At 24.7% G+C, this 17883-nt stretch overlaps 1 protein-coding gene across 5 annotated transcripts in view; it reads right to left on the reverse strand.

The window, feature by feature from the left end:
- The window catches only part of LOC132929105 (small conductance calcium-activated potassium channel protein), a 244790-nt gene that overhangs the window by 203268 nt on the left and 23639 nt on the right, over positions 1-17883 (reverse strand). The gene's annotated exons all lie outside the window — the stretch shown is intronic.

Consider the following 17883-nt stretch of genomic DNA (forward strand, 5'->3'; position numbering starts at 1 on the left):
GTGTGTGTGATGAGGTCTGGAAAACGGAGTTTTCGAGACGCGCGAATAAGCAGAGTAGACTGTCCAAATGAACACTGTCTAGACTATATTATTACACGAATACGTCGCGAATACGATCGGCACACGAATGCGCACTGCAGCGGCGCGCGGGAGACGTGCACGTTATGTAAATGTAGTACTATACACTTGTCTTGTTATTATATATACGGGATATCGTATCGCTGTGATGTCGTTATGGTGCGGCGCTCGTCGTCGACATTGCCTGCCGAGCAGCTGGGGAAATAGCTGGGATTTTTATAGTTTTCGAAAAACTTTGCCCTCGACCGACTCAAAGACTTTGACCAGAAACCCACTCGCTATGCGCGGCGCGTAATATTTGCACACTTCATATCTGTTCTGGTGTACACGAGCGGAGCGTGTCGAAAACGACAAACTTCAGTGCTCTCGCCGATGACTACGATGGCGGCGTCGTCGTATAATAATATCACATTACAACGTTTCGCGCGTATAATACGACGTCATTATAGTTTACTATATCAATTCGGTATTGCTTAATTAAAAGTTTTAGTCGTTCGACGTATATATATATATTATATATAATATATGACGAGGTCGTTTCCGATACACACCCTGTACGCCGACCGCTATATGACGTGCCCGAATGGACAGCACGTAGTAGAGTGGTGCGATCGTTACAGAGTCAATAAAACACTCAGCCACGAGTGCTCCAGTGTCGTCGTCAATGGTCGACGAGGGAGAAAAACGGCTAGTGCTACAATAATGACAATAATAATAATAATAATAATATATAATATCAGCTGTGCTCCGTCCAGACGACGAGATCGAAGAAATGCGATTATCCAATGACGATCGCGTCGACATTTCTGTGGCGATTATAACATGAATTCTCAGCGCGTGATATCATTGTGGATTTTCGTTTATTTAAAATGATAATTAATAGCTACGATAAATAATATTATTATGATACCAGGTATACCCTTAAAGTATTATACAACGATATAAGACCGCGTCGTTGTAAGTAGGCAGGTACCTTCGTGTTGACGTATGTTTAATTTTATCTATGGTATATCACGTGTATTACGATTATTGTTAGGGAACAATATTAATATTTATTGTCATTTAACACGTTCAATTAAAATAAACAACAAAATCGCTCATTACGTCATATTAATATAAACGAGATTTTTTTTTTTTTTTTTGTTATTCAGTTTTATTACGTACCACACGTTTATTTCTCGTTATACCGAATTCGAGGAAAATATAAATAGTGACTAACCTACCCTAACTTAACGCATGTGTAGTGATGTGTTAGGTATAAAAACTATATATTATGACATATTGATAGCAATAGTTTGCATACCGGTCTATTACTTGACAATGCAAATGGAATTATCACAATAGTTCTGTAGACGTTTGTAACTTTCTTTCTCGAATGAAATAGTCGTACTGTCTTGTCATTTTTTTTTCATTTTTTTGTTCGTCCTAAAATTTAACACTTTTTCACGATATTACGATATGTTTTATTTTTGTTATGTTATTTATTCTTGCGAAACAATATACGTAAAGATTTATAACGAACAAAAACGTTTTTTATAATATTAATATTCCACTGTAAAATCGTAATATACTATGGAAATATGTTAATATTTCACCTATGTAAATGATTCTTGTCACCTGCTTATGCGTATCATACAAAACTTTGGCAAAACAATATTTTTATATGGATAATGGAGATGATAACTTAACCATAAACTCTACCATTTGGTTCGAAAACTTTGTCTGTGGTAAACTATTTTAAGCTGATTAGAGGTACCCACATTATGCAATGTTTAAAAATGAAAATATTTTTATGAATTTAAACATTGTGAATTTTTAATGTCAGTTGAAACGTGAATACATCAAAGTCCTGTATATACAATGCCAGTACAGTTAGTTTCAATAAACGCTTACAGTACAAATACCTTAATGGGCATAATATTAAAAATTAATAACATTTTTGATATAATCGTAATACTCAATATTTCAATATAGAATAGCAGTAACATAATATATTGTGTATTATTTATTTTCAAAACTGAACATTTTCAAAACAAAATAATAGTAAATTATTGTAGGAATGTTTTATTGATAATTTATTTTTCGTCAGTCTACAAAAATTCGAGTTTTTTTCACAAGATTTGAATCATTTTAAGTTAACTGATTTTCTTACTGAGTTTTTATAAACTAAGCATTTATCAAAGTTAATCTTAAATCAAAAGGAGTTGGATATGTTAATTATATATCGCTGTAACAAAAAACCCACATAGGTCACTTTTATAGTTTTATGTAACTTAATTCAGTTTGATATTCAAGTACACCGAATTGGATATCCGTTACCAATTTACCTATAACATTCTCATTACACTTAAAACTTTTATAGTACCTATGAATTAATGTAAAGCTATTAAACGTTCCTAAACTCTACCGTTAATAATGATTAATCAGTTTTCCCCCAGTCATTTCTTGTCTCATGTAGTCATGTGAAATTATCGTCCATGTTAATATCACAAAGACACAAACTAATTACACAAAAACACTATTTCTTGTAAATATTTTAGAAAGTTCTTATTACATTTTTAATGCATAAAAAATACCTAATTTTAGTTGGATTATTAAATTAATTACTCCCTAATAGTTATTAAAAACTTACTTGAAAATTTGAATATTATAAAAAAAAAAACAGCATCTATATAATATAAAAAGATTCAAGAAAAATTAATGAATTTTTAGAGTACACTTAACGGTAAACATTTTAGAGTCACTATAATATTTATGAATATACTAAATGAATGAAAGAAATATTATTTAAATTTAATTTCTTGAAATGTCAGAAATGTTATTGACATAAAATGTAAATAGTATAAGTACTAATAACAATAGATTATTTACTAATTATTTTAATGATAGTATTTGGTGCATTAAAAATAATTGTATTATAGTTGTATACATACAATGTAATGAAAATACAGCATAATATAAGTAAATAAATTAATAAATTGTCAAAACTAAAGTGAAAAAACTCCTTGTTTTTTTTTTAATTTACAATTTCTAGTTATAATTTATATTTATAAATTCAAACCAACTGATTTTATTCTTCAACTTATACTCATATATATATATATACCTATTAAGGTTATATTTTACTCCTGAATTCATTATTGTGTTTTTGATCAAGTTAATGCTCTTTTCTTACAGAAAATAATATATACTGGTTTAAATTGTACAAGTAATCCTTCCATATTATCATATTATTTTGTACATATTATCGAAACTCTTAACTTAAACACATTGTCCATCACAACTTATCCTTACTTTCCTAACTTGGATTCAAAATCTAAAAATGCATTCGGTACTTAAACATTATAATAGGAATCTTATTTTGTAGTTATTTTTTATTGATGATCGATCATTTATTTTAATTTTAAGGTTCATTGGTGTAATGGTAACTAATGATCAACAAAAACGCTACAACACACGAGGTTCTACACTATTAAGCTAAATAAACAATTACTTATTGGTATTTTGTTTTAAGTTTAGAGAACCATGAAACATACAAGCATAAATAAGATTTATTGATTAAACAATTCATGATTATTTTTTTTTTTTTTTGATACAAAAATTATACACGCAATGTCTTAAATCGGCACTTGTAAAGTTTTTTCACTAGATTAAAAATAACGTTATAAATATGGTATTGTATTGATTTATTTTTTTTAAAAACAAAAAATAAGAATGTTTAAGTGATTAAAAATAGCTATAGAACAATATAATATTTTATATGGATATAATAAAATTATAGATTGAAAACTTTCCAACTGTTTCAATCAAGACTAATTTCAACTGTCAATACTTTAATTTTTTCTAAGTATGTTATTTATTAAATATACCTTTAAAATGTGTTCATTTAACATTTATATCGATTGGATATCTGGTAAGTTATTTATTAATATGTTTCAACTTACATAATAAATACAATTTGTATTAAACAACTAATTTAAAAAAAATATGTTGTTTGATCAGTTTTAAAGTATAATAATATAGTGTAAATTATTTTGAAATAAATCAAACTTTAAAAATGTTATTTTATTTTATGTTATTAGACATTTATAAAGGATAACACCCAGAAAGTTTAAATTAATAAAATGAATTAAAAAGTAGAAACGAAGTATTTTACGGACTATATATTTTGTTTCAAACTGATTTATAGTTCTTATAATATGTATTTGCTATACTTTGCTAGTATAATATAATCTAAATATTTTTTTAGTCCCATATTTTTATTGTTATTTTTTTATTACGATGGCGGATGAAGAAAAATAAACAAAATACAAAAGTCGGTACCGCTTTACTCTATATCATTCTATATTATTAAGTGTCGAGTGCCATAATGGGTGTGTTAAATTTGAATTCAAAGATATATCATTGCATACGAAAAACGATATTGAGTATATAGTATATACCTATTAATATTTATCCTATACCATCAGGCATCAAGTATATATTTCCATAATATGTTTTTTACTTAGTTATTAAGTCGTTTATTTTACTTTTAGTACGACGTAAAAATGTCGTTTTTCCTTTTTTTTCTGATTATTTTTAAAGTTGAAAACCGAAGCATTATCATTGTCCTAAAAGGTGTTTGCTTGATTGAAAAAAAATACATCATTGTAAAATCAATACAAATCACTCTTCTCAGAATCTAAAATATAAAACTGATTACAGCTGTTAAAAATGCTTATTTTCTCAGATTATGTATAAAAACAATGAAGTTATGCATTTTTAAATATAATATAAATAAGTAGAACTTATAATAGGAATTTAAAAAGGAAATCGAACAACTGTGCTGTTTAAAGTTTAACTAATAAAATATTAAATTCTTATTGTCTTAGTTCCAAAAAATGTAAGCATTAAATATTTTGTAAACATACAAATATGTATATGACTTTATTCATTACAATGCAACCATAACTATGTTAAAATATGCCATAAGCTCCAATTAAAAAACAATCTCTGAAAATTAAGTACAGACTTCCAAAACAGCAGAAAAATTCATCTTATTTGTCAATACTACCAAACTAAGACAGTTATTTATGTTAAAATTATAAAATATTGTAAAAACAAATATTAAGCTAATTCAAGCTGTAAAATTAAAAAAAATAAAGGAAAATAATTTCATTAAATAAACATTTTTTCCGAGATAATACTAATGGCGTTGTAAGACAACGACAACGACACTATCTGCTGTAGAGCTTTTTTTTTTTTTTTTGAATGTGATTCATGTATTTTTTTTCATATCACACACCGTTGATGTCTTCTCTACATATTGTATTTATTTACATCATCGACACGAGAGGCCACAGATGAGTTAAACATCGTCAACAAATTAGTTCCTACGTCAAAACAATACGGGATAAGTATCAACGTCCCCACACGATATAAATAACAGTCGCTAGATAATTAATTAATTTGATAACAACTACTGTGTACAACGATAGACTTATAGGGGTTCAAGCCAAACATATTGTGAAATAATAGCAACGCACGTCACCGTAGACGGGTAGTACAAGTGTACAACAATGGCAAATGGGTATGTATAAATTGTGTGAATACAGTACCTGTATAGACACGTCTGGCAAAAAAATATAATTATTAATTACCCTATTTCATCATGGAGGATTGTTTTCGCAGAGTTATTAGTCGGTTAGCGTATTAAGAGGAGAAATTTATAATATTATATTTGTTTGTTTTTCTGAACACCGTAATTATTATAACTATGAATTCGAACTGAGCGAGTGATGCGGCACGAAGTTACTTCGTATAACAATAATATTATATCGATGTAAAGTTCTTCGATGATCTATTGATAACATCGCCGAATGATTTTAATATCCGCGTCAACGATTAATTCCGACTCGACACATCACATCGCCTGCCACGAATACCTGTTTCGGTGGCATTGCGGCCGTGTAAGCGTAGTATTATTGTAATGGAGTATAATACGCATGTGCGCTTCTGCCTCATTGCATTTAGCTGGTTACATTCACGGCGATTTCTAAGCATTATTATGGACGAAAACACTGCTGCGGGCGATCGTGTCCGGTTATAATTAATAATTATTATAGCCACCATTCGTAGCGTGAACAGAAGTCTAGGGGGCGTAAACTGATGAGATATAATAGCAATAATGTATGTAGAAATAAAAAAATAAAATATAAGTAAGTGTATCGAAAATCATTAAATTTTGTCTGATGGTATACATTTGATTTGTTATGTATTATGTGTGTGAATCCCTAAAAGAGAAAAATTATAGGTAATTTTATTTTCCTCTAAATAATAATATATTAATTAGTCTGTTAACATTTAAACATTATAAAACTAATAGACATGAATAATATTACTAAACATCAGTTTTATACTTTTATTTGACTGTTTGATTAGTATTGAAACAAGAATCAGTTTATTCATTGAATTTGTTATATATTTCATAATATATTTATTATTGTATTAAAAATAGTTTTAAAATAATAGTGCAGTTATTTCTTTTATTATTATTTATAGATATTTTCATTATTGAATATTTTAAAAATTGTCACCCGTATTTGAATCGCAATTATATACTATTAAGGTATATACTTATAAGTTGACCATTTATTGTAAATTAAACTGTTTTTACACTTGTTTTTGGTAATTTTTTAATAAATAATGATGGTTTTTGTGTCGTTTCCATTAAATTCTTGATAGGTAACTAATTATTATATTCAAAAAAGTACTAAAAAAATAAAATAAAAAGTAATAAGTACTAAATATATATATATATATATATATATATAATTTTTTTAGTTGGTCAGTATTTTTTAAAGAAAATATTATCCTTTTTTCGTGACACACTTATAGTATATATTTTACTTAAAGTTAAAAATATAACAATAATATATAGAAGACAAATAAAATGAAGACACAATATAAATATAAGCTTTAAAAAGTCACAAATAGCAAATTGTAGACTTTATTATGTATAGTGAACAAAAGAAGACTTATTCGTAAAAATCAAGTGAAAAAAATATTTTATTATTTTGAAATATAATAGTAAAATAAATCGTAATGTGTATATTTTTATTATATTATTCATTCGAATTTCCTCAATAATTTTTATACGTTTCTGAATAACACAATACAAGTATATCGATCAAATACTAAATATTTCTTATTAATTACCACTTTATTAATATATTATTCACGTAATATTATTTCAAATTCAAAGGATATATGTAATAATAAATAATAAACATAACTCCTCTAGTATACTGAGTACTAGAGTAGGTATACAAGACAATAAAGATTTCAGAAGTTCTAGAAAAAAAATTGTTGGAATCATAAAAACAAATAAATATATATAACATAAGTGTACTATTGTGTACATTATATTTTGTATTATTTCAAATCGATATAAATCAAAAGAAGCCATATCAACATGTGACTATGTACAAATCAATATAATCAAGCAACTGCAAGTATATATTGAATAAAATGCGATGGTATAAAATTATCTTTTATGATTTCTTATCTTAATTTAATAAAGAATATTATATCAAAATAATCATTATAAATATTAACAAAAAAAAAAAAAAAATTTCTTAAAACATTTAAAAATGTTTGTATTATAACTAAAAACATCTATGACATTCTGTATACTTCCGTATGCTCATTTATTTTCTGCTCGACTGTAAACGTTTGCTGTTGAGTATAAACAAATAGCCCAACAAATGCCGGTGTAAAACTTTTGTACTTTTAGAACTTTATCGGCATAGAGATTTCAACATCAACTATAAAAGTTTTTACAATAAAGAAAAACCATTATCACCAAGACTGATTTTATTAATTGTAAGACATATTATACCACTGTCACGATGAATATAATAAGGTGAGTCGTAAAACTAAGTTATTATCTTGAATTTAAAATAATTGTATTTTTATTTTTATATTTATACAAAAAATCAATTATAAAAGAAATCTAAAAATATTTAGTAAGCTAAATAGTATCATACAATATTCACATAACGAAGATTTATACTAAATTGAAATAAACATGTAATTATATAATAACTTAGATAGGTTAAAGGATTAATTAACTAAGATAAATAAGAGATAGACAAACAAAATAGTAATTTTATTTGATGCTGCTCGATAACCGTTATTGAAATATCCATATTAATTGCTTTATAATTAAAATAATATTAATTATTGATTAATAATTATATTAAAATATTGATTATAATATTGAAACTAATTAACTAAAGAGCATAGAACTTGAGTGTATACCTGTGGGCTATACACTATTTACATTATACTTTCCATAATATTATTTTATTATTGTAGTACAAATTTAGTGAGACTCCAGAGATTTTTTTCATACGATTTGTACGTACGTGTGTGCATTTAACAAACATCCTTGAAAGTACTTTATTTAAACATATAGTTTGGCAAATGTATATAAAATGTATATAATGCATTATGGTCTTTAAAAAAATATATATATTTTAAGCAGTGTTAACTAAGGAGGTATAATGTTTTATAATTTTCTGTAATTTGTGAGATAGGTGATGAATACTAACGCTTTTGGAACTATTTATGTACATTCAGTAGTAACAAAGTTTCAGTTGGAATAAAGATGGATTTAATATGAATATTAAAGAAATTATTTACCACAAATCTAGATCACCCTGATTGTTTTTGAGAGATGGTGTAGGGGTAATTTTCTTGGATATTTCATAAATTGGTACAATGATGCTCTTGATTTCTGGATCGGTAATCGTTCAGTTATTTTATAAGATTACCTTTAACTGTTAGAGTTTCAAAAATAAGTACAGTACACTTGACGTTATTCTTGATTATATCTGTGTATAAATCATAGCGATTTTGACAACTATACTCAAGACGTGCATGGAAAACATTAAATTACTATAAACTACTTAAATAACAATATTTGTGTTCATAAATTTAAAAAAAATGGCTTGATCTTTCTTTAAGATTGTGATATGCACATATATTGTTTGTAAAAAAAAAACAATTATTTTAGTAATAATCATTTTCGTGGTCTTAAAATACGTCATATCTTCTCACGACTAACCATGTATTGCCTACGTAGTAATTAATTCATTCTATTTTCGGTATTATGTGATATGATATGATATTTTATAATTTTACAAATTCACTTTATATATTTCATGTTATATAAACTGAAATAAAAGTCTTACAACGTTGTCCATCAAAAGTAAATTACTTTTGTATAAAATAATATTGCGAAAAAAAATATTCACTATTTTATATTTAAAACTAAGCCATAACAAAATCGATTAGGACATTTATATAACATAGTCCAAATCAGTTAGTTTTGATCGGTACAATTGTATAAAATAAATTATTAGTTTTGATAACTTTACTTATAATAATATATAAGAAGTGAACTATAAAATTGTTTTAGTTATAGTTTAACTATTTATATTTTATTGATCTACTCTTCGTAATTCTCATTATTAGGTACCTTTATCCTATGTTTTATTGTTATTTTTTCGTTTTATCAGGTTAACCTTGACAAGAATATTAGCATTTGTTTCTCTTTTATCACATGCAATAACTCTCTCGAGATGAAACGAGCTTTATATGCCGTGCGTGACACTATCGGGACTTACACGATGAGTATATATATATTTTTTTATACATAAAATGCTAAAATGCATCACTTTTTCCTCTTAAAATAAAAAAATAGTTATGTTAATAAATTATAACTAAACATAAAACATTCATTAAATTTAGAATAGGTTCAAATCTTCAACATTTTTTAATTTTAAAATCCATCGTAAATAATAATAATCCGATAAAATACAACTTGTAATAATATTATTATAGACATATTTTTTAATAAACGTTTCAATGCAATAGTATCATTTTAGTACAATAATATACTGAATTATCTAAATAAAAAAATGGAAAAACTTTTAATTTTTATACATATTTAAAAGTTTTTCTTATAAAATTATTTTTATTGCAACATTATTATACTCTATCATCGATTCATTGTTTCTAAGCACATCTAATATAGGTAAATAGGTGTGTGCGAAAACCAATACTTGCAGAATACTTCTGTTTATAATACTTTAGTTTCTCAGCTATTATAGATGTCATTATGGTATTTGTCAGGAAGGACGCATAGTACTGATATATAAATAATGATTATAAATAGGTAAGAATATTTTTTCAAATTATAAAAAAAACCCTAGGCATTTACAGTTAATATTTAAAAATAATTTGTTCATTGATAATTATGTGAAATAATAAAAATTTTATGTTTTTTTTTTTTTTTATATAAAAATTGCACGCTAGTGTTTCGGTTTTCTAAGCATAAAGGTAAAAAGTGCGCAATCGTGTCGTTCAGTCACTTAATCACTGTCGCTATCTCATAATATATCTGTTTTCTCATTATTTTATAATTATCATAATAAACGAACAAGTACTATTTTGACTGTATACGAAACTTACTATATGCCGATGACAATTTAACGTTAATAGAGAGCACAAAAGTTTTGAGTCCTTGTCGAGGATTCCTGCTTTAGATTTTGCTCGCACGGTGACGTCACAGAAATGTATAAGCGGAAGACGGCGAATGAACCACTTTTTTGAACCATTGAAGCGAATGACCACAGATGGCATAAGTTCGTCGGTACATTAGGTACTCGGGCTCACCACAATAGTTATATAGGCGCTTTTATATAATACAAGAACGACCGTTTTCATGCTATATTTACCTAAAACAATTAATTAATTGGAATTAAAATTTACTCGACACATGCGGGTGTGCACACACATAAAGCGTTGTTTTTTGTACAATTTATCGGTTTACTGGTGTATGTAAAAATAATCACATAGGTATATAATATACTTTAACGCCTGTAACCCACGTTGTTAATCATAGAAGTAAACATATTCTAATACGATAATAATAATTATTTAGTTCTGAACATTAAATGATGATGTATGTTTTATTGTTTTTATCGAATTGAATATATTTTATTAGGTAATACAAATCACGATTTAAGATATATTCTATATTAAGAACAATTTTATATGGTAAAACATTTATTTGAATATTTAAATAAATTTACTTAGAGCTGAACTTATCGATGTTGTGTAATACATGTAAGAAAATAACTTATCGTTCTTAAATATCAATAGTCAATACATTTATTTCAATTCTAATTATCATAAAATAGAAACTAAATTTTATAATTGCCAATTGGTATCAAAAATCAAATGCTATTATAAATTTAAATTTAATTAATGATATTTACAAAATAATGCTTTCAATTCAACTTTTTAAACGCTTAAAATCTAAAAATGGCTAAAATATACACCATTGTTTAGAAAACCCCATAACATAATATCAGATAGATTATGTCGAGAAATATTATTAAACGAAAGTATTCTAAATTTACCGGATGTGACTTAATAGAAAGAAAACCCAGTTGAACAGTTCTAGAACATGTATAAATCCACATGACGAGGGCTTAATGGAATAATATCTCATAATTCATATATTTATTTGACGTCAATAACATAATAATACTATTTAGAATAATTGAAGTTTATTATATTTTTAGTAATCCCTAATATCTCGTTCTAAGCTCACATTTGACACGTTGAATATGCCTTGTTATTAATAATCTGAAATATTTTCATTTTATTTATTTACATATTATATAGGTACAAAATAATGCCTATTATATTTCAAATTTTAATAATATCATAACGTAATAATAATTTGTATAAAAAATCAAGATTTACGATTATTATTGAATCTTCAAAGGGTATTATAATCTGTATATTATATCAATATTCATATTTATCGCAAATCAATTATATTTTATTTTTATTTGTACTATCAGTTTTCAATTTTAACACGGGTAGGTACTTAATAAATATAATAATTAAACTCCAATAAAAAAAAAATAAATTAATAAAAAAATAACAGAAATTCAACGTTTCCTGGAATAGTTAACGCTCCATTTAACTCTGACCTAGATTAGATAAAATTCATTATATTATTGCACTAGAAAAACATGATATACAGTCGTAGTAAGGACCCTAAAAGGGGATAAAATCAATAGGTAATTTCAATGGTATTATTCCGAAGAAAAAATACAGTTCACACGAGTTAATAAAATTATCAATGATACAACTATTATAAGCGCCGAAAAACGGATTATTTTCGCCTATCTAAATAAAAAAACATTAGTGACGGTGTTAATAAATATTATAATAATAAAATATTCCATTTGTAAAACGCGTTTAATTGAAGATTGAATACATGTATGCAATACAGCATGACACCTTTTGATTAGACTTATAAATCATGAGACTTAAGTGTATTCGATTATTATTATTATTTATGTTCTTATTTCTATCAGACAATGTATATATACGTCAAAGTGCTATATTCGATTTTGGAAAGTGTTTTCAATTATCTCATAATTGAACTCTTTATCTACCCACTTTTATTTTCTTTATAATTTATTATAATCGTTTTTTTCATATTTTTTTTTCCTTTGTAAACAAACTTGTAATTAATTGATTAAATTTAATCAGTAACTAAAAAAAAAAGTTTAATCAAAAGTATAAATCAAACGTTCTATAACTAACTTGTATTTATAAAAACGACTAATTTATTAAAATAAAAAAATAAGAAAAATAAAATAAAATTGATGAAATATGTATAATAATATATTTTATTTTAAATGAACAGTCTTATAAATTCACCATAAAACATTATAATTGTTATTTACTCAAATAATAGTAGGTACCTGTTTACTTTTAATTATTTCAACTGCGGAGTTAAAATCACTTAATTTTTTCATTTGATTAAATTTATTTTGCTTTAACTAAAGTACTTATATTTGTTTGATCATAATATAAAATCTTTAAACAATTTTTATAATACACCGATCTTATAAATAGGAAGCAATATGTAATTTCCAATTTCATTTAAAAATCTATTACAATTATAAATTTATTTAAAATTTTAAAAGCGAAATGTATTACTGCACATTAAACGGTGTTATGCATCATAAATTTAAAAAATATTAGAAAATTATAAGTGCTTAAATATGTTAAAAAAATAGTGAAATGTATTTCTATGTTTAAATATATAATGTGGTGATTTATAGAATATGATTTTTTAAATTTGATTTCTACTACACGTGCTTTATATTTTGCTGTTTTAAAATTTCTATTTACGTTTCCTGTAAATAATTTATTGCATCAATATTTAATAGCTTATATATGTCAGAATTCGCATTATTGTTAAACGTTAAGATTTTACTGATTTTACTTTTTTTTTTTTTATATATAATGGTTTTTTATATTATATAGTTCATTTTTAATGAAATATTAACATTACTATTAAATTCACTTTAAATAAATAAATAAATTTTACATTGATAGAATTTTATGTATAACTAATATTTATAAAATATTTAATTTTTTTTATTTTGTAAATATAAAAATTAATAATAATAATAATATAACTATACCAAGAATTCATCAATCACTACAAAATCAATAGTAATAGCTTGTAACTAATTATAAAGTGTATTCTGACAAAATAATGAATACTAATAATAATAACGTTGACTATTTTACAATATTTCAAATTGTTTATGAAATAATGATTATTTTTATATTGTAATAGTTTGCATATTCGAAACTACAAGAAAATATCATAAAACCACCAACATACAATAAACACATATAATGTCTAAACGTTTAAGTTAAAACATAAGTAAATTCACTTATTAATATTAAAGCTAATACCACAATATTAGTTCTGCAAGTTTGAGTATACATATTATGTGGTACATAATTCAAAGAGAGCTAACTTTTTTTTTAAATTATTTGTGTAATAACAAGTTATCAGAAACTTTTTAGTTGTTAAAATTTTTTAACTGAAAACAAATATTTTAATTACAAAAATCGGGAAATAAAATTAAAAATATCAACAATTTAAAATGTCTTACAAATAATTAGTCCCCCTCTTTCGAATTTCTAATCTTATTTTAATTGTATCCTCAAAATTAAAGATTAAATTAAGAATATGTATTCAACAATAAGTGTAACTACTATCATTAGTAATATTTACTATAATATTTGTTTCATTATCATACTTTATTATATTATGACAAATTTAAAAATAGTTAGTCTACGGTCGAATAAAGTAAAATGATTTGAATGCAATGTCAAATTTAAAAATAAATATTAATTTTGACAAGTACTATACCTTATACTAACTTATAGTAACAAGTGCTGCAGAAAAAAAGCCAAGACAAAGACTTTTGAAAAGTTCATAATTTATGACTAATTTGAAAAAAAAAAATGTTAACTGTTATTGTCCCAACACTGATCTATGTATATTTATTGTTTCATATGTTTACTTTGATCTTTATCATGTTTGTGTTTCTGATACGTTTGTGTGAGCTTCCTGTTATAAATTACTGAAAAGGATAAATACCACGGAAACTTTTTGAAATGTATATTGTATATAATAATGCATTACTAAGATAAAAATTATTAATATAATACTTGCATCTGAAGCCATAAATGCACTTAGCATTTTAAAATTTAATTAGAAACAAGTTGAGTAGAGATTGCTAGTTTTATAGTCTTGATAGCGATATGAACTCAAAAATATTCAAAAGAATGCAAGCAGCTAAATGTAAGTTTCTTCACTAAGTTATACAACGACAATGCGACGAATACTACGGTATGAAAACAATAAATATGCGCATACCGTTTATTACAATTCAGCATTGCATCATTTAAGACCGGTCAAATGTTTCGGTATACACGCATACAATGGAATCATAGCGAAATTTCACTTCCTCGTTAACTGACAGGAAAATTAAACGGAAGAAACTACTCACATAATAAAGCAAAGACGCAAATGATCAACTCGAAAAATGATAAATAATTTTAGAATCATTTCCATGCATTTAAAACCAAAATGCAGAGAAAAAATGATTTATGCTCAAAAACGTGATATAAAAGGTCCTTAAAACCGACATAAAAAATAATTTAATATTTTACAACCTTTTAACCCGTATTATTTCAAAATATAATTTTTAAGGATACTCGGATATTTTTATTTCTCATTTAATTTTAATAACAGTGTTTGAAAAAATTAAAATTAATTTTGTTCTTCACAATAGTAATAACTAATAATAATAGTGAAAACGTAACGGTGTAGCGTTCATCGAATAGTAGATATAAAAATATCATGTATAATCATTATATAATATTTAAAATTATATATTATTAATTTTTTGGTTATTTTAAAACTAATATATTAATTATTAGTTATCAATTTTCACTTATCAGCTACTAGCAATGTTTTTAAAATAAAAATATACAATTTAAAAAAAAATATCCTATCGAAACAATTGGATAATAAACATAATATTATTATCATCTAGTTATAAATTTTAAACACGCATTATTCCGAGTTAGTAGTATTTTTTCAGCGAAATAATACATATTTCTGAATACAGTTATATTATAAGTTTAATAGTAGCTATTGACTATTTATTTATATATCAGTTTATACTCTATGCAATATACTTCTTAATACAGAGTGATTGATGTCATATTAACCTTGCCTAGAATAGGTATTTATATATTAATATTAAAAACAGCACTTTCATTGACCATTATTCATTTATACCTAACATGCAATATACAAATTGCAGTTGTCAGTCAAACACAATGTCGCCTAATATTGTCCAAATTTCATAAAATCAGTATAAAGCAATTGGACCATTTTAATATATAAATAATTAACCTAATATCGTATTTACATAAAACAAAAATGTAAATATATAAATTAATTTAATATATAAGGTAATAACTTTTGTAAATTGTATTCAAATATTAAAAAATGTTTATTTCATATTCTTAATGATTCCGTTATAAAAATAAATACTTTTTATTTATTTTTAAAAATTTATATGTAAATTATTAGATACGTTTAATATTATATATATAAATGTATATATACATTATTATAAATTATTATTTAATATATTTTACAAAAATAATGATAAGTTTGATTAAACTGCTATTATTAAATTAATTGATTAAATGTAAGTGGAAAATAAGAAAATAATAACTGTAATAATAGCTATTGTAAAATAGTATAATATGCGATTATAATAGCTATTGTAAAAGAGTATAATATGCGATTTTATAATAAAATATTTTTAAGTAATATTATATTAATAAAAACCTAACCTTGCGTTTTCAATAGGTATAAAACATAAATCTATAAAATATTCAATTTGACGGTCGGTTGTATACGAACATTTTAACAATGTTTGATATCAACATGATTTACGAATGTATTATTTATTAATTTATTATCATCTAGGAATAATTGTGAGATAGAGTGGTTATATGGCTGTCATACACTTCCCAAGTGATAAGACATTGACAAAAATTGATCAAGTCGTTTCAATGAATATATAATGAAAAATAAAATTAGGAATCAACAACTACGACTTTTATTTATCGCATTGAGGTACTATTGAAGTATATAATAAATATATGCAAGAAACCAATCTAAAAATATGACAGTTCAATGAAAGTAAAGAGAAAAATATTGAGTAATCATCTAACTAGTTCGAATTGTTTTTTAAATTATTTTAAACATAATTTACGACGAATACTGACATTTATTGTCTCTGTCTGTTAACGAGTAAAAAGGAAAAAATTATTGTTCACTCCGCATTTTTCAACAACGGATTTTAGAATTAATTTAAAACAAAATCATAGACATAATGGTGAAGTATACGGTAGTTGAAAATCAAAACCACTAAACTTAACTTTAAACTGTTTTTTATCATAATGTTATTAAAATAGTATTTTTAATATTATTTCATATATATGTTTCCAATATTATAATAATTAATAATAAATTAATATTATATAGCATCTACAAAACTGTCTTACATGCCAACAAATACGGTTAAGAAATCTACAACATAAATTAAATCATAATAATAATTATAAATCTTGAATTCCATTTTGTCGTTAAATACTACTACTCCGTTAGTACACAAAACATATATAGGCAGCTATAATACACATTATATCAATCTAACCATTACTTCATATCTTTCTGAAAATAGGAAATGAGTATTTACATAGCTACCTAATCAATTTGAAAACATAACCGTCAGAAACCTTCTAAGAATAGCTATTTGTACCGATATTATAAATTCTGATAAAGCTAGTAGTATTACTTTTGTCAGTATAATTCTGAGACGAATATATTGTACGTGATTAGGTATGTACTAGAGATTATCATAAATATATCTCTGGATTTCTGAATTTATCTATCTAAATGTATTGAATAATTATTCTTCCTCGATCACATTTTATCTAATAAATTAATTCAATTGTAAGGCACATAGATTTGCAATTGGTGAAAGTAGGAAGTAGGAATGTAATACCAATAGCAATAATTAATAATTATTATTGACGTGTGAAAAGAGACAAATTATATGTATATTATTGAAATGATCGAAACTTGGCAAATGATAATTTTTATCATAAACAATTTTAATAGAAAATATTATTGAAATAAATATTTAAAACATTTAATCTAATTTATTTTCAGACATAATCAATGTATTTGATTAATATAGACATTTGGACTCAAACATTAGATTTAGGGCATATGAACAGTCTACTCCAGGGGAAGAAACAATGAAATATTCATAT

The sequence above is a fragment of the Rhopalosiphum padi genome, chromosome 4 (assembly GCF_020882245.1).
Source record: "Rhopalosiphum padi isolate XX-2018 chromosome 4, ASM2088224v1, whole genome shotgun sequence".
Lineage (NCBI taxonomy): Eukaryota > Metazoa > Arthropoda > Insecta > Hemiptera > Aphididae > Rhopalosiphum > Rhopalosiphum padi.